The following is a 24,099-nucleotide window of genomic DNA, read 5'->3' as shown; positions in this document are numbered from 1 at the left end:
ATTTGCATAGCCGAGGCGAGAGCCAGGGATGTTTGCCCAGATGTATCGGCTTGCCGGTATTAAAATTCCCTGTCTGTTTGTTCTCCGTTTCGCTGGTCAAACATCGGGAGCGTCCGGGAGGAAATGAACCCTTCGGAATCACGGCGTGGCTGAACTGAAACGTTTATCTAATGCCCCCAACCCCTAACCTTCCTTCCGAGAGTGTGAAATTCCTTGGTGGTAATCCCCAGTAGAATCTCAGATCACCAGGCTGTAAATTAAACTACCCTCCGATAGCACGTCTGACTGCTTGTCGTTCGATCCCTTCGGCTACCGGGTGCCCACGAATTTCTGGCACGAACAAAGTGAACATCAACCAAGACCAAAGTGTCCTCAACTCTGGGACTTTCTTTATTCAACAGTCGCGTTCTTGCATCTACAATTTCGCCGCTGAACACTTACCCCCCAAGAGTCTTACAAAATCAAAGTAACCTAGTCACTGTAATCAAAACTGTGATGTCAGTGCTTGTCACAAGACACCGGATTTTAATACATTTATGACAAAAATGAGTAACTTAAAACAGTGAAAAGATTAGAAGACTTTTAAGAGAATATTATTTTGATATTATTTTCGTTACATTAAAATTATCAGTGAAAAGTAGAAATTTATATTTAGCTCCCGTGTCTTGCAATTGTCGCAAAAACTTTTTATTTTGCATGAAGATGCGGAGTCTACTTATCATTAATAACAGTATTGGTATCATTACCACCGAGCAGCGGCCTATCAATGTCCAACAACATCGTCAACTAAGTGTAAAAAGTTGAATGAACTGAAGGAATGAGATTAGAGGTCAACGAAGGGCGCACAGCAGGCAACAAAAACATTACCAATGCCCCGATGAAAACTCTGTAAAAAGGAGGTCCACGTAGCTGGGAATGTTGATCGCATTTATGGATGCATTTTCCACGCGAGCTCCCATATCCTGGACTCTTTACCTCACAAGACGCTCGCCGTAGAAGGTCGTCGATATCCCGTGAATTTTAAGGGAGTGCAGGGAGGGTGAGGCTGGGCGCGGAGAGCGCCATTAGCGTGTACAATGGAACGGAACCGAACGCAACGACATGCGGAGCGTATGCACGGGCCAGGTATCATTTGGCTTGCACCGCTCGCAGCATGTGTCTTCATTAGGCGTCGGGTAGGGGCGGCGCAGCTCCACTGAATCACATCGGGAAACCAACCATCGTGGCCTGAATTAAGCGCTAAATGCATCCCCCTCCCGCGTCCGCCGCCCTTACCGGGGAGAGACCCCGAACCCCTGTTACTCGCCTACTTTAAACTTCCTGCCACCGTCGCCTGCCTTGCCATGCCGGGACCGACCTCGTGCTCGCAGTCGAACTCGAACGTCGGGTGTTTTGCATACGGGAGCCATGAATGCATTGCGAGACGTTTGAATTCAAACTATGTAATAGAGAGGGCCCCGGCGGCCGCCATCGCCCAGACCCGAGCCAAATCCTAGGACGTCTCCGTGGTTTTTCGGCTTCGTGGCCCGTGACTCCCGCGACCATGTTTTCCAACCCTCGGTACAACTGTAGTATGGTTGTTTCGAGTCGAATAACCCGGCGCTACCTCGTCCCGATTGTTCCCGTAGAAAATCTTTCCGGAGAGACGTCCGATTAGCATCTTCTTCGTACGCGGTTCAACATGGTAATGCTGTTGGCGGAACACGCGGACTCGTTGAAAACGATGCCGAAGGCATGCAGAGTAGATCAATTATCTTATGCGCGCCATCGACATTCAAGACCGACACGTTACCTCGTTGTATACCAACGAGAAAAATTTTGTTCGTATAGAATCTACACTGCGCGAAATTCCGCGGCTGAAGGGTTAGAGATCCACCAAGTGGTTTTCTCTATATATGTCGCCAAGGCCTGGATGATAAACGTCGCGGAATTGTTCCCATTACCGCAGGGTATAGCTCGAGGAGTGTAACGGCTCGGGTACACGCGACCTGGACCATATAGGACTCTGGCAAGACCTGAGTTGTTGACTTATATCGAGAAATTCGCTGTACTTTTCGACGCTAACGTGTTCGACGAAGGTTCCGGAGTATTCTGACCAGCAATGATTTTACTCCAGAACATGTTCGAGAGTCACTAATGTATGGATAACTAGTCGACGAGGGGTAGTTAGCCAGGCATTCGCCGATGACCGCGAAGACGCAGGCAGTCGCCGGTGCTCGTCGAGTCTCGTAGTTGTAGTAAACCGAATCATCTGGATACTTGATCCCGTAGAAACCGCAGGAGGTGCATTACACGCTCGTTGCGCCTCTGCCAGGGTGGCTAGGGAGCCTTTCTCTCGGAAAGGCTGCTTTCCCGAGTGGACGTGATACGCGCTTTGAGCCGCGGCCAAACCTCCGTCCTCGTCGCGCCGGCACTCGACGACTTCTTCTCTTTACAACCCCGGCTCGTTTACCACTAAATCACCGTTACATCGACCGTGCATTACTTGCTGGCAGTATAAACGCTCGTCGCCACCCCCACCACCCTTTTTGCCGGTAAATGAATTATTTGACAAATAATTGCCGGCGCGATACAGTTTATGCGACGCGTAACGCTAAATTTTACGAGCGCGCCCGTTTACACGGCGCAGTTCCGCCACGAGCGGCCGTCTCCTCGCGGATCCTTCGCGATCTTTTTCGGCGGTTTCCATTAAATCATCCCCCAGGGAGACGTGTCCAGGGGCTGGCGGGTGTGGATGGTTGTTTTACGTGCTGGCAGGGCCGCCCTTCTGCATTAGAATCTCGACCCCCTGCGCTCGGAGCCATTCCGACTCTGACAACGTTTTCCAAGCAACGAAAAGTAAAGTAAAGGTTTTAGGAATTTTTAGGAATATTTAGTCAACCATTATCAGACGTTAGATTTGGAGACCCGAGCTGGCGACAGATGGCCGCTTTAATTAATGCTCACGTGAAAGGCGTGGCACTGACATTCTAAAGATGAAAAGACATTTTATCGCGCAAAATTATATACTTGAAACTGCATATATACACAACTGCCTATATCGCTGCTGTGCAAAATTTAACCGAGAGAAATAAATCTATGCAGTTGAAAATCAGCAGACTTCTTTTGTACACCTTGGTGAAAAATATAATATCAGGGATTGAGTCGATTTAGGATAAAGAAATTAGGGGACAAGATGGAACGATGGAAGAGGATTAGCAAGAAGCTCGGTGCGTTATATCGTTGCGTAGGATGGCAGACTGCGATGATTGCGGTGCCGACGACTTAGTGGAACTATTTGGCAAATAATGACCGACGGCGGTACAGTTTATGCGTGGCGTAACACTAAATTTTACGAGGCGACCGTTTACACACCGCGATTTCGCTCCGCGCCGTTTCTCGCGGGCTCTCCTTAGGTCTGGATCTGCGGCGACAATCTTTTTTCGGCGGATTCCATTAAATCACCCTCGGAGAGATACACCCAAGGGCGGATGGATCGGTCGGGCGGAGGTTTTACGATCGCACGGTATCGCAGAAGCGCGAACAATGCGGACGAGGGGTTAAATGCGTGCTCCGGCGAGCGCAAACACGCCGCGAGGGTCGGCGGGGGAGACCGTTCGCATTATATAACGACTCATTTCGCTGGCTCGTAACTCGAGTTCGAAGGATTAATTGGAGCTGTTACTCTGTCGTGGCCAGACGGGACCCGAACCGTGTTCACTCGAGGGTACAACCCTCCGTTCGCGATCGCCGCCGCCAAGCCAAGCCAAGCCAAGCCAAGCAAAGCCGCGCCGAGTAAAGCGCCGATGCAAAGCGACCTCGTTCTCAAACCCCGTTTGTCGTTCACGGCTCGAACCTGACGACGTCGTAAATATCGTCTTGCTTTATGCAACTTCGAACTACCGCTACAAATTACCTTCCATAAGCCCCGGGCCCTTCGTCGGGGGCGCGAGATCATTTTTATGGCCGCCGGGATCTCGTGCCGGATCAATGAGACTCGGACCCAAGCGGATCACTACTGCTTCCAAGAGCCGTTTCGATTGGGACAGTGGATCGAGGCTCATACACTCTCATACACTCTTTCGACAACGATTTGCTAATCCCCGTTTCGCTTTCATACGCCTGAACTGCACAAAAAATTGTAGAATACCAGCAAACATCGCACCAATATTTGAATAACACTGTACATACTTCGGTTCTACCGTTTTAAAAATTTTAATAATGTCTAAGAGGAATTACTTCTCGCTGGAAGATCACACATGAAACAGTACCATTAAACCCATGTTGTTCAGGGGTTGTCTGTATTTCATTTATTTATTTATTTTAATGCATAAAACGCTTTTGTCGCTGAGTAAACCCTTGCGCAGTCGCTTGCTTACAAAAGAGAACGTTTCCCTTTTTCTCGCACCTTATGTGTATACGCTCCATTCTTTCCCTCTCCTTCTCTCCTTACACACTATCCCATTCACAGTCACAAGCACATTTGCACCTCGACTGACGACAAACTTGACTTTCCCAGTTTGTTGTGTATACTTTTCCGTGGTTTTTGCGAAAAAACTAACTTTTATAGTAGTACCTTACCAGATACAGTGATTTCTCGATATATGTCGCCAAGGCCTGGACGACAAACGTCGCGGAATTATCCCCACTACCGCGGGGTATACTCCGTGAGGGGCCCCAAAGCTCGAGAGGCTTCGGTAAACATAACACGGCTTGGGTATGTCTCCTGGACGATATTTGTCACTGGCAAGACCCGTGTTGTTGACATATATCGAGTATTCTGTATTCTTTAACAGTCATTTTTTTCATTTAAGCCCTTTGGACCCTTGGCAGGATCCATTTCGTGAACAGTAAATTGATGTTAGCTTAATATGCGAGTGAACACAATTTAGAACATTTTGCAGTCGCGTACGTTGCTAAAGCTTCTGAAATGCAAATTGAGTAGAAGGATTTTAGTTTTGGCACAGGATCCAAAAAGCTAATGTCTGCGATAAATCCACGTTCATGTCATAAGACCCATATCAGTGTCGCGAAATTATTTATCACGACGCGAGCACATGTTTTGTACACAATGTACATACCATGTACACGTTTCATACACAAGCACATATATTCTACAGAAAAGTATAGACCTTCGAAAATGAAGTATGAACACGTTCATTACCATCGCACGTTTCATTTGCATAATTACACCCGGCGAATAAAGAACAGTATAACAAACACGATATTAATAATAATAATAATTAAAATAATAACGAAGCAGCGTGTGCACTCCGCGCAGAATATCCGGACATGTAACGGGAACCTTTCATTTATTTTTCAAATGTCAAAATAACGCGGGGCGAAAATGAATTTGGCAGTTTTACATGGAACAATGAAATGTTGCTCGTCAGGAATGCGTCAGGAATACGAGCGCTAATAGCGAGCATGTTAACAACAATAAAAGCCTCGTTCGAATTGGATCATTAAACCGTAACAAGGGAACCGCCGACGGTAACGAGCGTCCCGTCAATTTTAATACTTCATTATATCTCCGGCGAGGAGTCGGCGTTAGGAGAGACGAAGATGACTTATAAATCCACGGCGAAAATAATCGATTCATTCTTGGAAATTCCGAAAGTTGATATTTAAACTTAAATTGCGGCGAAAGTGTCTCGAAGTATCTCATGATTTTTTGCACAAAGCTAGATCAATATTACAACTTTTTGCATATTACAAGTTTAATATTACAAGTTAATATTACAAGTTTTTTTGAAAAATTCTTTTTGCCAGTTAACAGTTGAAACCATTTGCAATAACCCATATGCTTCGTAGACCCCTCAGTATTCAATCATAGGCGGAGTAATTACATAACTATCCCACTGAAAACTGATGAATTCCCAGGAGCGAAGAAATGGTTATTTACCATGCGTATACCTCCGTACAAAAATTTTTTTTTGGAAATCGGAATTTGGCACATTATGCACACACTATTAGGCTATACAGAAATAATTGCGTGACGTACCGATTCGCCGGTAAGGAATAGATCTAATTCCATAGGAGTTTGCATCGGTCTAGAGATGGCGATCGGTAGAGCCACCGATCGGGAGGGGGGTGTAGGGGGTAGTCGACGACAACGATAAGCCTTCGAGAGTTTTTCGCCGCCGCTGGCACCCCCGCGTCGGAATTCCACGATCGAGCGAGCTATCGGCGAATAAACATCCAGACCTCGGCCGCTGATTCCACGGGGCGACGAAGCGGAAATCTTCGAGCCCCGTACGCTCCTCTCGCTTGGTGTACCTTTCGGTCCGGGGGCTTTCATTTCATCCCCCTCCCACGCCCCCACCCACCCCCCGGCCAGAACCATTCTTACTCGGTTGATTCCCACCGATCGACGGATTCGTCTCGCGATAGAAACTTTCACGAAGCTCCAGTCGTTACGCCCTGCGAAGAATGTTCCGCTCGCCGCTCGAATAATTTTCCGATTCGCGCGGAAACGAACTGATTGGTACTCGGCCGTATCGATCCGGCACGATTCCGCCGCGCCGCGGCGACGAAAAGTTCTCTCGCGATACGACTCGCCGACCCACGAGAAAGACTTCTTGCTCGACACCAAGATATTTAATCGGACGACGAGAAAATAAACCTCCGCAGGCAATTTTACAACTTTCGCCGGACAATTGGTCATCTCTGGACGCGCGATTGCCGAGAGACTCTCCGTTTGTTTCAGTGATTTAGTCTGATCTTTTAAAGAGCTTCTTTTCAGGGTACATCGACTCGTCGCTTTGAAATTAGTCGACGTCGGTGTGCCGTCTTTTTAACCCATTAAGTCCTTTAAGAAGGCCTTTATCACCAAATTTTTTTAAATTATATTTAACGCAAGGCGCCACTAAAAATTGCTGTATCATTATTCAAAAGATTTTTTACTGTATTAAATTTGTTTGTATTTAATAAGTTACTAAACACTTCGATATGAATGAAGCACAATGTTAAGTCGTCGATTAACCCTTTGCACTCGGCGCTATTTTAATTCTAAAACTGAATTTTTCTTCCCACTTTCATTTTATTCATACGAAACTGATCCGATTTCCACGTATAACGTTTAAATGTATAGTAATCGATCACATACAAATTTTTTAATGTAACGAATATTTTGTAATATTGTTTTGTAATTTCTTTGGAGTAATACCAGAACAATTTTTAGTGGCGCTTCAGAGTCACCAATGGAGAGCAAAGGGTTAAGAGACGCAAAACAAGCACTTTTCTTTTGTATTTTTCATGTTTATGCTCAGATTGCAACATACAGGACTACTTTTGGGAGCTAATTGTATTAGGTCGTCCCATAAGTTCGTGCCGATTACTCTTGTACCATTTAAATTCTAAAAATAAAATATGTAATCACCCTTTCATTCCACAACCTCTTCTTTTTGGCAAAGACATCATACCGTCACTATAAAATTTCTGCGGTTTTTCATTAAAATACTTTTCAATATAATATAAACATATCCACGGCACGAACTTATGGGACGACCTAATACACGTAAAAATTCTGTAGTTTTTCGGTATGCAATCAGCTCCCGTAGCGAGTCCCACGTTTTACTTTCCTCTCTCCGTAACAGTCTCCTCTATTAAATATTGCATTCTCCGTGGCGCGTCTCTCAGCGAATTAGTCGCTCGAAGTGAAGTTAGTAAGTTTCTCAGCGAGCGTGTTAGCGCCGCACCGATGCAAATATTGATGGATAGATAGTGTTGGACGGTGAAACGGGCCTCGCGGGTCCGAGTGTTTCCGATGAAAATTGATCGGTGAACACGGATGACAAAATAAACGGATTACAGTCGATTGATAACAGGGACTGTGCCCTTCTCTCTCTCTCTCTCTCTCTCTCTCTTTGAGGAGGAGAGACCGGGGGTTTGATAGGGTGGTGGAAGGGTAAGAGAGGAGAAGAGGACGAAGGTGGACGGGCTCGGCGGACGACGAGCCGAGAAGAAGAGGGGTGAGAATAGAAAGTGGACGAGAGAGCCGGGAGGAGGATGAGGATTCGAGTCGTGAGCCAAGCGGACGACGAGCAGCGAGCCGCTTTGTCCAGCGACCCGACAATCCGGAATGCGGTTTCGTCCGGCGACGAACATTTTTATTTTTACCCCGCAGTTTCGGCCGTTTGCTCGTTGCTTTGTTCGCGTTTTCTCCTCTTTTCTGAGGCAAGCGCCGCAAAGAAAGCGGGAGATGCATGCATTCCGATGTTGTCGTCGACAGGAGCACGAACTCGTGTCGTCCCCTGTCCCTTCTCCTCCGCCCGTGTGTCTCCAATTATCAACTCGCTGCTTCGGCCAGCTGAGATATAAAGTCGCCCACCCCGTAGAAACTCTCGAAATTCTTACGGGGAAAATGAGGAAACTTCTGTGTCCCCGTACGCTGGCATTTCGATTCGTTGCATCCCCCACCCTCGGCCCCATCTACGTACGTCATCCGACGTCATACGCCCTACTCGAGTTGCTCCTCCGTTCCGTTTTCAACAAACAATCCATTCCGACGTCGATTGCCCTTTCACTCGAACCGACATTTCCGTCGAGCACGTTCGCCTCGAATTCCTAAATTAATTTTCTTCCAGCGGAACAAAAACTGATAACCCGATCTCTCCCCTAACTCTACATCACGCCGGACGGCGGAAACTTGGCGCAAATTTTTTTCCTGCCGAGGATAGCAAATGTTTTCCGCTTGACCCTATGTCGATAAATAAAATTTCCTGCCACGGAAATCGCGACGAACCTGGGCAGAAATTCACCTAACTCCCAATTTCAATTCTTTAACCGCGATTCAGGACCTTTGGAAACACCAGGGTGGGAATATTTCGGAAGAATTTTTGCAAAAATTATAATGGATCACTGCAGAGTCGATCAGTGTCAGGACACCTACCTGACCATAAACCTGAATCAATATACTCTTTTTCACAGTACCCGATGAGTTTGAAGTGTTCGTGAAGTACGTGAATAATCGCGCAATTATCCAAAGAATGCTCCCGCAGACGCGGAAAAATATTTCAGACGCGAATTCGACTGGGGGATCGGCGTAAGGGTTAATTTGTTTGAAGGGCCCCTCGACTCCCTTAGCTGGCGATGCCCTTTGCATTTGTTCGAGCAGCGAGTGCAACGGACGAGCAATCCCACTCGAAACTGAAGAATCCGGGGTTTGAAAATTCAACGAGCGTCGCGCAGGATTTATCGCGTTGCTCGCGCGGGGGTTGCTTTCAGGGGTCGGAGGGTGGAAGCGCGAGAAGGGGTGAAGGTCGGGGGGGGGGCTAATTAAGTGGACAGCGGGTCGCTATCTCCCGTGGGCAGCCATGAGACTACCACGCACCTCATTATGACCACGTTATAATCCTACCGGCGTTACAGTATCATTCCGTAGATCTCCGACGATCTCTGTTCCTCTCGGCCGAGGGCCCTCCTTCCCGTTTCGGGCGACGAAATGGCCGTTTCGGATCCTATACGGAAGACCCGAAATCGGGGTCGTTAATATGGAACTACATTCCATTAACGTCCGGTAATGGCCCACCTAAGCTGGAAGAGCTTCCAACGGCCACGGAGCTTCAATGCCACCGATGCACCGACTCCCGAAAATTAAGGCGCGTCTTCTTTGTCCCCGACTCCGTCGAACTAAGCGGATAATCGGATCGTCAAGAAGCTACACACCCACTATAGAATCGGGAAAATTAATTTTCCAAAAAATATATTCTGCCAGCGCGATACTTCCCGGATATTCCCCCAAAGTTTTCGAAACATTCCTACATCGGTGTTGGAAGTATCTGAGAGACCACTGGACCAATTCCAAAAATTTTTGCGCGTTCTTAAGACTGTTATCTAGTCTCCGGTAAAGCGGATTTTTGATTAATACATTTTTCCCGGTTTAACGATCAAAAGAAGCCGAGTAATGCACGTCTAGCCTTCTAGTTGAAGATACTCAGCTCTATTTTTCAGAAAAGAGTGCTCAAGTATCGTACAACGATACGTATTGATTTTTTCAAAGAAGCGTAATTGTATGAACAGAAAAGTAGTTAAACTTCCAGAAGTACGCAACCCCTTAATCGAGCGAATTTCGGATCGGTGGAAGCCCCTTCCAAGATCCAAGAAAATCCAGAACGGTACAAGCGCAATGCAGGTAGAACATTCTCTTGCGAAGATTTCGATGCAGTCGAAAATCTTAAGGTACGTGGAAGGATCCTTGGTGGAGATTTGAAATTCGAAATTTCCGAGGTAGGAATACTGTTTCAAGATGTTAAGGGATTGTACCGGAGGAAATTATTATTCTTATATTCCGAGGAGATTCTTGCTTAAGTGGAGCTTTGGTGAAGCAACGATCTTATTCCAAAGGGTCTGTACTTATTAACGCGAGCATAAACGAAGGCACGAACGAGAGTTAAACGATCCGTGTCGCGACGGAGCGATAACAAAATCGTGTTAATAATTGTTTAATAGAATTTCTGCGGTTTTTATGGTGAAATCGCGCGGCGACGGCGATATTTCGCGGAGAGGTATGCAAATCACGTTTCTGTATGTGTCTCGACTGACAGATCGGCGAAATTAAAGGTGAACCTAAGAGAATATAAAACGCTGGCCGCTCGCCGGTATTTTCCGGCTGGATTTTTGCACGTTTTTTTTTCTATATGGTTCGGTCAATACCCGCTGATTAATAATCCGTTTGCAATGAATCCGACGGTTTTTGCCGGGACGGTGCGAGAGTTTTTGTTATAGAATTCATATTCAGCCACGCATGAAATCCCGTATTTGGGAAGATATGAAGCGAGAACACGCGTAGAGGTCTCATTCTCTGTGACCCTCCGGTGGTGCGTGCGCGCCTCCTCTTTGTTGAGGCTTTAATTAAAAATATTAATAATGGCGTCCCGGCGCGGCGCGGGGCGGTCCGGGCCGGGTCGGGCCGGGTGCACGCGGAAAATACCCGGGCCGTCGGACAACAAATGAGTTTGGCGCGGACAACAATGGCCACCGTATGTGAGTAATATTCGTTCAAATATTAAACCGCATTCTCTATTTTTTCATTGTACCCGTAATAACGGCTCCTAGATAAAAGCGCGAACTACGTTAACAATAAAGTCACCCGGCGACCCTTTGTTTCACCGCTGGAAAATTATTGCGCCCGCGCGCGCGCGTGGATTTGCGATCGGCGGCCGACGTCGATAAACAGGAAACTAATAAATTCCGCTCGATCTTTCGTCCGCGAGCCGCGACATTTTTTTGATTTTTTATTTTTCTCCCCCCTTTTCATTTTGTATATACCGGACCGTCGCTCTGCCGATACTCGAATCGAATTGGTCGGAAACTAATCAACGTGCGCGCGTTTTTGATAACTGTATAAAGTTTCGGCTGCATGTACATAGTCAGTTTAACGTCGCGTTATATATCTATATATTTTTTTTTAACAAAGTACTGGTTACTCGCGCACTATAACCCGTGCATATTGTGCGCGCGATATAGCGCGCAGTGTACAACAATCGAGAGAGAAAAGCTCGGCCGCGCACGAATTTTCTATAGCTCGTTGTTTCACCGTTTCTGCTGTTCGATGAAAAAATTATTTGAATTTTCGATGAAAAATCGTGGATTGTTTTCCCGATTGCTGTTTGCGCGATCAGCCATTGTCGCGGATCGAAGAAGTTTAATTTCGGTCATTGTGGGGAACAGATAGGCGTCCGGAGTGACGGGATCAGTGTTAAACGCGACGGAACTTCCATGATTTTGCCACTAGGATGACCTACATCACGATGACTGTCGGGTATCGATCTCACGTTGTCACAGTAATGAAGGGTTCGAATGAGTTTGTCAGCAGACCATTCACTTTGCCTGGAGAGCCGGGTCAAGTGGAAAATTTGACATACGATCATTGATACATATCGCGTGCGTGCGTGTGTGTCAATGATTACCACCTATTATTCACTTGACACAATAGAGCGTGTTTGTCAACTGGCCTCGAGAGTGCCAACAACCCGAATACTTTAATTATGCCGTTGACAAGAGCCGCGTAAGGGATTTTATTAGATACGTGTTTCGTGGACGCTCGCGATCCCGAGTGCAGATATTAACAGTTCGTTCTACTAATTACTCCGATGCGCGCTGAAATCGATCGGCGCCTGTTCTACCGAACTTCGTTCGATTGAACGCGAATTCGGTTATTAACTCTGACCTGTTTTCCGAACTTTGATCATTCCTATCGTTAAATCGCCAAAGTAAAAACAGCGTGTCCGACAAATATACGGGCAGATTTGAAAATTATTTTATTGGAAATAAAAGGGGAACGTTCCTGCTCGGCCGGGCGTAATATTCGCGAGCCAAGTTCCGCGAGGCTGATTCTTTATATACGTTGCGCAATATACACGGTGTACAAAATGTATGTTGTTTTACACGTATATTCAGAATTAAACAAAACTGATGAGCCTCTCATTTTGTCCCGGCAATTTGCCCCGTTCACAAATAATTAAACAGTGCGCACTCTGTACGCGGAAAATACATCAAACAGATACACGGAATGAACGAGAGTTAACCAAACTGCAATTATGCGTAGTATTGTAACTACAATTATATCATAATTATAATTGTAGTCCAATTATCGAGCACTAAAAATGGCACGCGATGCTTCGTACAAATAACTAGATTCGATTAATTGTAATACGTAATGTAACGTGAGAATAAAAGAAAAATTATTCAACCACTTCGTTTAAGGCATTTACAAATTCATTAATTGTAGAATGAAATATATAAAACCGGTGGTTTGACTAGTGGAGCTAGGTGATAGAAAATGGTCCTGTGTACGTGCTAATAACAATAAAATTCGCTTAGAACCCATCGGTGCCAAGACATTTCGCGATGCTCCAGTTCTCGTGCGAGTCCATCGACGAACTAGGTCATGCACGATCGGCCGTTATCGTCTTAACAACGCGATGCGCAGAGCCCCGTGAAAAACGTGGCCGGAAAACCGAGGGTCGGCTCGTGTGCCGATGATTAACCAAATTACAAGAACCCCGGCATTGTATCGTCGAGTGGTTCGATGAACAACTGCCTTCTTTCTCCCCCGGTTGTTTTCCCCGATTCCTCTCACGGCCTCTCTCGTACGTTACACCGTCTATGGTTGATTTCGAGAGAGTGAGAGAAGGAGAAAGAGAGACAGAGAGAGCCTAGATTCTATTTGTAGCCGGGGCCGGCTACAACCAGCCCTTTTCCAGCAACCAACCTCCCCCCTTTGGATACACACGTGCGGCCACGATTGAGATGGCCTGGCACCGGTTACGCGCACACAAAGGGGGATGCGTGTGCACGTGTAAGTATCGTCCTTTTACGTGGTTTACACGGCAGATCGGCAACAATAACAACAGCGCCCGGAGAACACCGGAGGATTCGTTGCGGGAAATACGTGCGGGGAATTTTGGCGGCGGCGCGCGGCATGCGGACCCGCCGCCAGTTTTCTAACCTGTGGTCAGCCCCGGACCCGCCTATCGATACCGATTACTCGATACTTCTCCGGAATTCTCATCACGGGAACGGGCCGGATCCGGAACAACCCACGGTCTCGTTTGCCGTTTGGCTGCGAGGCCGGAAACCGGACCCTGCGTCTCCGGAAACGGTGATTTAAAAGGCCACCCCCACCAACAATTATTCTCACGCATTTTCGTCGAAACAGGTCTATTCTGATCTGTAGCATTCGAGTTGGCAGATACGATTTTTTAAAAAGTGTTACAAGTTCCTCTTGAATATTAGGGGTACCCATAATTATTTGCATAGAATTTGTTTTGCCTTTAGTTCAGTACCGATCGTTGAAGAGGAAACACGTATTCTTTTACAGTTTTCGGTAAAGCAGCCTGTGTTCAAAATATTCTAAAAAGTATAATTTCTTTTTACAACCCTGTAGTAAAATGGCGGCGTCCGTTCCGAGGATCATATTCGTCATTGCACCTTGCACATAGGCACCTTGAGTCATATTTTGCTTGGCGAACCCTGGATTTCTATAAGAGGGGGATTGAAAATTTGCAGGAAAGATGACAAACTATTCTTGATATTGATGGAGATTATACAATAAATTACGAAATAAAAACTTGAATTTACTACAAAATTTGTGTTACATTCCAAAATAATTGATTACTTATGTCCCCCCCTCATATCACTGCAAATATTTTTCTCTTTCTCAAGATGCTTGGATCAATCTAGAAAATTAATTCTAAATGTAAACAGGATTCTTCGTATTAACGAAATTCTGCTGAATGCAAACAGACGTGTCACGCAGCCGCGTAAAGCAAAAAGGATTTTTTAAAATGGTGGCCGACGTTCTCTGTACCTTGATGCAGGAGAGCATCCGATCCAGGGTCCAAGAAATTTAGTAATTCGTTTCCCCGACACGGAGTAGTTCGAGCACTGGCCCACGCAAATATTTCCCGTCGGAGATTGAGCTAGGACGAACAGTTTCGTCGAATTCGTCGTCGGAAGCGAGCCCGGTGGCGTTTCCCGTCGCCAAGAAGCGCACGAAGACACCGGGCAAAGGAAGAGTTAACATGTTCCCGAAGTTTTAACGATGTTTATGTAGAACTTTCGCGGTGCTTGAACCGCGGGAATTAACACCTTAGATCTCCCTTCAGCGATTACCGCTCTTGAATTAAACGCTCGGCAAGGTTAACAGCTCGCAGAGAGCCGGCAGATTTAATCGTCGCCGCTCGCTTTTAAATCACTTTCCGCCGGGCATCCGCGAGTCGCGAATCCGGTATCCGCGTGTCCTATCGATTTCCACGGCATTACAAATATCACGGAGGTACGAACTGTCTTGTAAGTAGGAGGAGGGGCGAAGAGCGGAACCAACTTAAGGAAAGGCTAATCCGGTACTTGGTAAACGTTGAATCGACTCCCACCCTTCCCTCCAAGCCAGTAAACATCGCTATTTAAAATTTAAATTTACTCGATACCCGGAACGCCTTACCCTCTCCTAAGATCTCGTGGCTTCTTCACCCTCCCGGCGCACTGGCTCCAGACAGATAAGGAAAATACCACTGAACTTGGATTACGTTTCGGTCCTTATCAACTCCGGATGCCCTCCGCGGACACGTTCCCCGGCTCCTATACGCGCATATGCTCTTCCTTATTTTTCTCTGCCTTTCTTTTTATTCCTCGATCCTATCGCTCCTCGCCGCTATCTGACACAAATTTTTATTCCAAACATACGAAACTTTCTATAGACGCGAGCAAGGATAGCTGGAATCTTACTAGTGGCGCGTTACGAGCGCGCGCTGACCGTGAAATGGGTGGTATCGTTTCAATTAATATTCTAAAGAAACATTGCAGGTGTCCATAAAATTATGGTACCTCTGGGGAAAGCGTAGATCTTGTGGTTGGATCTGTGGTTGGGGACGGTCTCAATACAATTGTAACACAACTAGAAAAGAAGTGGACCTTTTCGAAAAACAAGTCTCAATTGAAAAATTAATTTTCTGTATGGTTGTACAATATGTTATTTTTTACAATTTTCCATCTGTATAATCTTGAGCGTATTTATTTTCATTCCGTCAAATATTGTGTTAACAGTGGTCGTACACGTTGAAAGTGGAGAAACAGCCCCCAAGTTAGGGGTCGAGAAACATGCCTGATCAAACATCTCAAAATTGTTTATTCTCCACTTGGAAATCCCCTAGGAAAAACATGTTATAAAGAACTCTGCCATTTTTCTGTGCACGGCACAAATCCCCAGCCAACTAGATGCTCATTATACTTCATTTCGCGAGTACGTAAATTTTGTTTAGCGCACCCAGCCAGCCGCGCTGCGAGCTGAATAATGCGGGCCTCGCGTGCGCGGCTCGAGCGTTTTCGCAAATATGTGGGTATCGTTGAAAGTGATATCGTTGCGTCGGATCGTATTATTTCGAGTATAATATCTTCGCAGTCATTGTAGTCAGACAATGTCTTCATCGGAATGGAATAGGGAAGCGACGCTGCCCGAGCAGTTCTCCGCGGAGTTGCGGCATTAACAGTTAGTTTCTCCGTTCGTGAGTTGTAACAATTATCTAAATTCCAATTATACGGTCTCTCGTTGAACGAACAAACAAAGCGGGACAATAGGGGAGGGGTTCGACTTTGTATCGTTGTTACAGCGCTCGGCTTCCCACCGGGCCGCTTTGCAACGCAAACAGGGATGCTCGGTCGACCGTGTGCCGGAAAAAGGAATCAGGGCTCCCGGGGAAGAAAAGCTGGAAAATACTCCGGAGCCATTTGCTGGCAGCGTTTCCCGTAAGCAGGGTGCTTAGACAATGAAGTAAAGACTCTGGGAGCGACTTCGTAATTCTCGTCTCCGATGCCGCTGAGAAAAATGGGAATCGGGATCTGATCGCGGTTCTTGGGAAACAGAAAAATGGTGGTAAAGACTACGGCTGTCTGTTAGGTTGTCCGTAGGTTTAATATCGTTAGATAACACCGACATCTATCACGAAATCTTCAGCCATTCTCTTTAGAATATACACCCAAAGAAATAAATTTCTTGAATAATTCCTTCCGTCACTTAGCCCGGTCCGATAAATCTAGTGTTGCGAAAAAGATATTCTGAATTTGCAATCGCTGCGTCCATTGCAGAAATTTCGGGACAGCTAATGAAGCAAAGACACCCGGGAACAATTTCTGATTTTTCCTTTCCCGATGCCACTGATGAAGAGGAGAATTTTCCAGATCATTGGGGAGAATTCTAGGGATTGTTTCACAGTCGATGACGCTGGAGGGATGATCACGGTTCCCGGGGAACAGGAAAATGGTCGCGCGGCGAAACACGAGAAACATCGGAGTCCTTTTCAGCCGTTGCACGTGCAGCTCGGCTGAAAACTTTCAGCGTTAGCTCCTTTCGAAACGACGTCCTCGTTACCTGGCAGTTTGCACGTGACCGGCCGCTTTAATCCGGACATTTTTATGAGAGCGTTTCCACGGCACACGATCTCCCAGCATCCCGCGGCGAAACCTCTCTATCAGCGCGGTCTATGGAAATTCGAAACGAGCCGGGCACGTGCTACTATTCGCACGATCGTTTCCGCTCCTTCTTCGCGTATCACGTCGACTTTAAATCTTTTCCGCTTTAAGCCGCCCCGCCGCCGATAATTGCACGTTATTAGACCGTTATAGTGCTGTAATATTAAGGTTATTAATCTGCGGCTAATACGATTGTACACCGGGAAATTCGGACTGATTTACGTCGGTGCTTATAAACCGCTTAATCGTTCAGCAGATTTTTATGCGTCGGAGTATCTGTTTATTGAAATTGGAATGCTTTTACTCTTCGTCAGAATTGTATTTATCTTCTGAAAATTGTCTTTGATGCTTCGTAAAACACAATATCGTTGAACATTTAGTTCTCGTTCAAAGAATCCTCTGTTCTAAAAGTAATCCATTTAACCCTTAACGGACCAATGCCGCCATGGCACTTTTACTTACTGGGTCGATGGATATAATCATTTGCTTTCTATACTTGATATAAAAACGTTGAGTCCACAGTTTCTCTTCGCATGAAAAATAGCTTGGTAAACTTGAAATACTTCCGGGCCGTTAAGGGTGAAATTTCTCTTTAGAAACTCTTGGAAACTTCTTAACGATATTTTTGCACGAGGTCGAACCTCAGACAGAACGGACACTTTGCATATGGCCCCCTGAAGTGACACACTCGGCACGGAGATGGATCTGGCTGGCATGAACAGGTAAAAAGGAGGGCAGTGAAAGCAAAACGGCGGCGCGTGCACCGTTGACAAATGCGAGCGCATCGTTCCTGGAACAAAGTCACCTTATCCCTGGACGCAGCATCCGCGGTCAGTTAATGGGACAACGCGTCACAAAACGCGTTGGCCGTTTCGCGGTCCGAACGAAATCGCATGATATATCGGGTACGCTTTATCAACGATACCCCGGAGGTGCATCGAAAGTTTGCGTTGACGGTGCAATGTAACCAGCGGCCGCGCGCGTACTGCGGTCAAAGAGTTATTACTCCATTATACCGAACGAGTCCATTGCCTATTTGTCATTAGCATCGGCAAAATATTGCCTTATGAATATACCATTAACGGTCCCGGCGTCCGTAATAAATGCGTAAATTGAATCGATTATCGCTAGAGACTCATCCGGCCCGCCGCCGCCCCGACAACTAAATGATGGCTGCGCCTTGACGCGAGAATTATTCTCGCCGGGGCGCAATCAGCGTAACAGATAACGAAAAACAAGGGTTGCGGAGGCGACGAGAGAAAGGGAGACAAACCGAAAGAAGGACGGGCGCGACCGGCCATTTGCAATTCAGATTTCAACCCCTTATGCTTGTCCCCCGTTCTTTCGGCCGCGTTTGACCTCCTCCGGCGGGGTTTTCGAATTAAATGAATACAGATACGCGAAACTGATACGTTTCAAGCATTTCCACCGGCTCTCTCGCTCTTTCTCTCCGCCACTGATCCTGTCGAGGGCGAATCCTTAGCTCGTTGGTCATAATTCCCACCCCTGGACACGCCGATTAAAACCGGCCCAGGATTACGCGATGTTTTGTTAGACGGGGTACGTGTAATTTCATTTGCCCGGAACAGAATACGGCTCGTTAAGTTTCGCGCACCGTTCTGTTAAAGCAGAACGCATTACTCGTTTCCATTCGTCGAAATTATACGTCGGCCATGAAATCCCTATGAATCGCGTGCGAAGATCGAACGATTCAATTTTCACGGTGGAATTAGTAGGTATCGAACGGTAGAAGTAGGCTCGCGTGAATTGACGGTAAATCGTAATTGTTTCAAGTGGCAGGATATGGTCAAGATGAGTAAGTAGATGGGAAATTTGTTTCCTTGGAGTACGTTGAGCAGGGGTGGCGCTGTAGGGCACTGAAGACCTTGGGGGGAAAGATCTTGAAGGTTGAGACCCTAGGGGTGAGAATCTTGGAGGACTTTGGGAGATCTGGGGGAAGGTTCTAGGGGAAGGGACCCAAAGAGTGGGGACCCTGGGGGAAGGGATCCTGCGGCAGGGTTTTTGGGGGAGGGGAATTAGGAGAAAGGGATTAGGGAACTGAAGAGGGGATAAAAGGAAAGGAATTAGGGCAAGGGAACTGGAGAAGGGACTTGGGGAATAGAAGGGCCTAAGGAATAGAGAAGGGAAGGTGTCCTCCCCGAGGTCCTGGAGATCTGGTCGAGCCGGAAGGCTCCTGCAGAACGGACAATTTTTTACCTGTATTACGTCAGTACTACCTGTACTACTTTGACTAGATCGCTAGATGCAATTTAAATAGTGTCAATGGATGTCTTCGAAAATTTTGTTCTCGATCACTATCATTTCGGAAACAGATTAATTTTACTACTCATACGTTTTCTTCGCACATCGCTACTACCTCGGTGAAGAATTCTTCAGTGAACTTCAACCCAGAGAAGACAATTTTTAACTTGTTACTGTCGCAAGAATTGTTGGCTCGACGGATGTGCAATCTGCGGATCGGTCCGGTTGCATTTTCGACAGACACAATGGCTCTTTCAGACATTAGCAACGCGGCGCCCGGCCCGGTCCGGCCCGACCAGGACCGTTTTTCTCATGGCTTTTTAAAGCGGCCCCGGAACGAAAAGAGACATTTATTATTTATGCGAGGGTGACCCGACGGTTTCGGAGAGAGAGAGAGAGAGTTAATGTTTCTGCCAGTCGATTAATCCTTCGTTTGAAAATTATAAGAGGTCCCACAGCAGTGACGACCCGTGAAGAATCGTGGGGTGCATATTTGAGCGGGCGTTCGACGTCGGCCACCACCGTCAATATTTTATTCACCTCGAAGCTTCACGGTTCCTTAGACATCCCCTGGGAATTCCACGGCGATCGAACCGCCTCTTTTCCGGCCGTTTTATCTTATCCCGATTCACCGGCGAACTAAAACTCGATCCGTTCCGAAAACTGATCGATTAAAACATAGCAGCGAATTAGTAGCTGAATGGAAATAGATGAAACATCGTGCAAGTTGAATGTTCCCATTTCAGAGAAAAGATTGCCAGCAATAACGAAACTTAAGTTTCCTCCCATCTGTACGAATAAAATTCCATGCCGAGACCCGCTCGAATAATCATTTCCAAGGAATAATAAATAGACGAGGACGTTCGAGCAGAGAGTTAATATCGCGTAATAGCTTCTCGCGTTTCTGAAAGGTGTCGCGGATTGTGTCGAAGAGGACGACGGCACTTAGACAAAGGTAACACTCTCGATGGATTTACTTCGCCGAACAACTGCGTAAAGAAGCAGCAATTACCAAGCGAGCAATCACCGGGACTCGCCTAACTTTCAACGAGAGAGAGAGAGAGAGAGAGAGAGATTCCCGTAATTTCGAGTAACTCCTCCGCATCCCACGTTTCCGCAGCAGTTTCTATATTGTCCCGGTTAATCGAGTTCCCGATTTCCATCGGCCTTCGAGTGGTCAACTGCTCTCCCGGATCCATCAGTTTCAGGGAGAGGGGAGGGGGCATTATTAAATCCCGGTGGACTGCCAGTGAAAACTTCCAGATTGTCGTAAAAAGAAGAGTCCCGATCGTTTCGCCGGGGGGAAGGGGGGAAGTTCGCGGGAGAGGAACTAGCACCTGCCAGCAGGTACAGCACGGATAAAACATTCTCCTGGAGCTTGTTAGCCGCGTAGTCTAACGACCTGTCGAAGCGGCGGGCGGATTTAATCGAAGGAGCAGCAAGCGCGATCTCAAATTCAATGCATAAATTAGGTGTGTCGGAAAAAGTAAAAGTACAGCCCGATCGGACGGGGCTGGGCTACGAGAAAGGTCAGGAACGCCAGGATCCATAGAGGTCTATCGATCCTCGCGGACCACACGATCCGCGGCGCTGTTAATTATTCGAGGTGAACCGAGGATTTAATAATTAACTGTCCGGAGACGTCGGGGTCGCGGTCGAAACCAACGATGTTTTAATCAGAATTACAAGAAATTAGAATTACGACAGGAAACAAAATATGAGGGACCTGTGGATTCTTTTTATTAAAACAAAGGGTTTAACACCCTTAATTGTTTCTTTTACAATTACTGAAATTGTAAAAATGTTTTCATCGGAAATTTTTGAATGAACCTCTTCATTGAAGCACATAGTACAATAAAAGTTGTATGAAGTCCGAATCAGCACAATCTTGTCACTGTTACAAAGCGATATACGTCAGTCGCATTTATCTCTCGGTAGTTCTAGTGTTAAAGTTTACCTTCGGGTACGTATAATCATTTGTTAGAAAATTGTGTGAAATGAAAGAGGAAGGACACAAATAAGGATCCTGTGAAAAATTCTTATTAACGATTGTGTGTCATTTAAAACAGAAGAAGAATTCTTTAAAAAAGCTGTACCTTCTTCTCAATCTATTAGATCTATTAAAAGACTATTCAATACTGTGAATAAACAACAGTCGTTTAGACCGAATTATTGGCCAATGGCTGAAGAAATATATTCTCGCGACTGCTTGTCGTTTTTCTGCAACACCCCAATTTTACAAAAAGATTGTTCGATTTTTAAGGAACGTTTCGGGAAAGATACAGAACTTTTTGGAGTGGTTCTCGCAGGTGTTCGCTCGCGGCAGGTACGCGGAGGGTCTGAAATGTGGACTCATACGACCATTTATTGTCTCGGTGCTCTACTGGACCGCGGCGCAGAAATAACAGCGGCTGCATCGGATCTCGTTAGCGCGACGCGCGATTAGTTTCGCGTGGCCGACAACGTTGGTGTCGTAAAACAGAGTCAGCCGGAAAAAGGAACAAATTTTCTCGGCCGAACAGGGGCGGCGCGTCTTCGGCGGTGGAGCGGCTAAACGATCCCGTATCTCTTCGCGGAAACGAGACCGGACGTTGACGTCGTATCTCTCCGGTGCAACGGGCAGACGCATCCTTCACTGCAACGCATCGCCGCGCGACGACAACGAATCAGCCCGATGCATCCTGGCCTTCCCTTGCGACCATCGACCCTGTGTTTCTGACATGTTAGATGTTGAACTTTACGATTCGCAGCCGAGAAGTTTCTGAAAAATTTTCCAGGAATATTATTCCATAATTTCCGTCAGGATTATTTTCTAGTGCTCGGAGTAAAGTGCTCAATGACAACGAGATTCGGTGAAATGCTATATTAAATTAAATTAAATTAAATTCCTACTTGTTGAAATTTCGAGAGGATAATGTACCAGTTTTGCTAGGGAATTCTGTTATTGTTTAATTTAATATCTCAGGTCGTTGCAGTGAGGAAACTGCGAGTAAGTGCGTAAAGAGGCGCGTAAATCGCGTGGTCGTGGATTAGATGATGGAGAGATCGCGGCGACAGCTCAATTCCCGACGAGGAGATCTAAAGAGCGGAGATCGAATGGGGTTGGGAGCGAAGGCCGATAGGCGAGACGGGAAAGTAACGAGACCGCTCGCGTGACAAACAGCGCTACTACCGTAATGATCGCGTAATGATAACCAGAATCGGAATAACGACGGCAATAATAATGTCGCGGTCTCCTCGGGACGGTGGCCGTTACGTTCGGGGTATAAATAATGACATTAATTCAGTGGCACCGCGGGGCACACCGTTAATACCAGCTTCCTGTGTCCCCGGTACCTGCAAAACAGGTCCTCCCCTGCGCACTCGTGGACGCTACGCCGCGTGGCACGTACTGAACATCCACTTGCTGCCGCCGCTTTCTTGATAATTAGTTGCGAGACGCTGGGGGGACGTTTTGCTGCACGTGACGATCTTCCGAGGGAAATCAGCATGGACCCTTCGCTCCCATTCAACTTGTCCCGCGACGCGGTTCTTTTTCACGCAGCTAATTGATTTTAGCTGTTTCCACCTGTCTCTTCCGCACACCTTTTCCACATTTTTACTATTTAATAGTTTTGTTTTTCGAATATTCCCTCTGCTTCTTTTCATGAGATTCTCTCAGACCAAATTCAATTGGTATTATAATATTGTTATCATTTTCTTGGAGTCCTTTATGCTTGACTTTTGTACAACACATTATTTTAACCAATTTTTGTGAAGACGACGCTGAACACAGAAATAGAATTTTTTATTGTTCTCTGCATACATCTTCCTGTTTTCTTCTTCAGAATTCGTAGCGATTTTTAGGACGTTATCCTTCATTTAATTTAGGGTAGTACTGCTTTTCTATGGTTCTTCTTCCATTTCATTGATTTGAATGTTCGACACTGGATTGTTGCTCACCGTTTGCATCAATATCTAAAGGAAACGTTGACCAGGAGAATAGGGATCTTTGTGTGAGTGCGTTCCTGCAACGCGACACGGCATTAGGAAGTAGAAACATACGTCAACGACCAGACCACGCATGAAAGCACCGGTTCTCGTCCGATCACCGCAGTTAAACAGCATTGGGCGCGGTTAGTACTTGGATGGGTGACCGCCTGGGAATACCGCGTGTTGTTGGCGACATTTTTTATTTTATTTCTCCCTCTTAAAAAAATAAAATTCAACGGTTTATCCAGTCGGTGGAATTTTCCCGAGAAAAATGACGCTACTCTTAATTTTCTCGCGGAGACGAGAGACAGGCAGGAAATTTCCTCGTAATTTCGAATCGGTGTCGGCAGAAGTTGTCGCGCAACGTCGGTGGCGTCGCTCGGATTGATTGGAAACCCGATAGTCAAACATAATGCGCAAAATTTCCATCGTTCGAACGCGTATTAGCTCTGGCGCGCACGGAACAGGTACACACATACACAGCGGCCCCTCCGTGTTTTATTTTCACCGGCGCTGTCACATTATGCAAACCTCCGTTGCAATGACTACGTTCTACCCCCGTGAATAAATTTATGAGCTGCGAAGTATGGCATTTCGCTGACGGACTCTCTCACTCTCTCTCTCTCTCTCTCTCTCTCTCTCTCTCTCTCTCTCTCTCTCTCTCTCTCTCTCTCTCTCTCTCACACACACACACACACACACTTTCCTTTCTCCGGTGAAGTTAATAACGTTCAGCAAACATCTGGGGCATCAACGCTTATCTTAATTACAGAGCAGACAACTTGATTACAAAGTGACGCCTTAATGAAGACATTTACGAGCTCCCGGCTTCAGGTGGAATCGAGTGACTTGCGTGAATAGAATGTTTGCATTGTCTGCGAGATGGGAGGCACGAGTTTCGCAGCCGGCGCGGCG

The 24,099-nt window shown here is 46.4% G+C and overlaps 1 non-coding gene across 1 annotated transcript; it reads left to right on the top strand.

The window, feature by feature from the left end:
• The first annotated feature begins 23,256 nt into the window (after positions 1–23,256).
• Positions 23,257–23,376, top strand: LOC143353029 (5S ribosomal RNA). Its single transcript, XR_013082046.1, has one exon. It is a non-coding gene; the product is annotated as a 5S ribosomal RNA (ribosomal RNA).
• The last annotated feature ends 723 nt before the right edge of the window (positions 23,377–24,099 follow it).

This window comes from Halictus rubicundus, chromosome 3 (genome assembly GCF_050948215.1).
Source record: "Halictus rubicundus isolate RS-2024b chromosome 3, iyHalRubi1_principal, whole genome shotgun sequence".
NCBI classification, from domain to species: domain Eukaryota; kingdom Metazoa; phylum Arthropoda; class Insecta; order Hymenoptera; family Halictidae; genus Halictus; species Halictus rubicundus.
The sequence above is the reverse complement of the archived record's forward strand: the minus strand, read 5'-3'. Positions and strand labels throughout refer to the sequence as shown.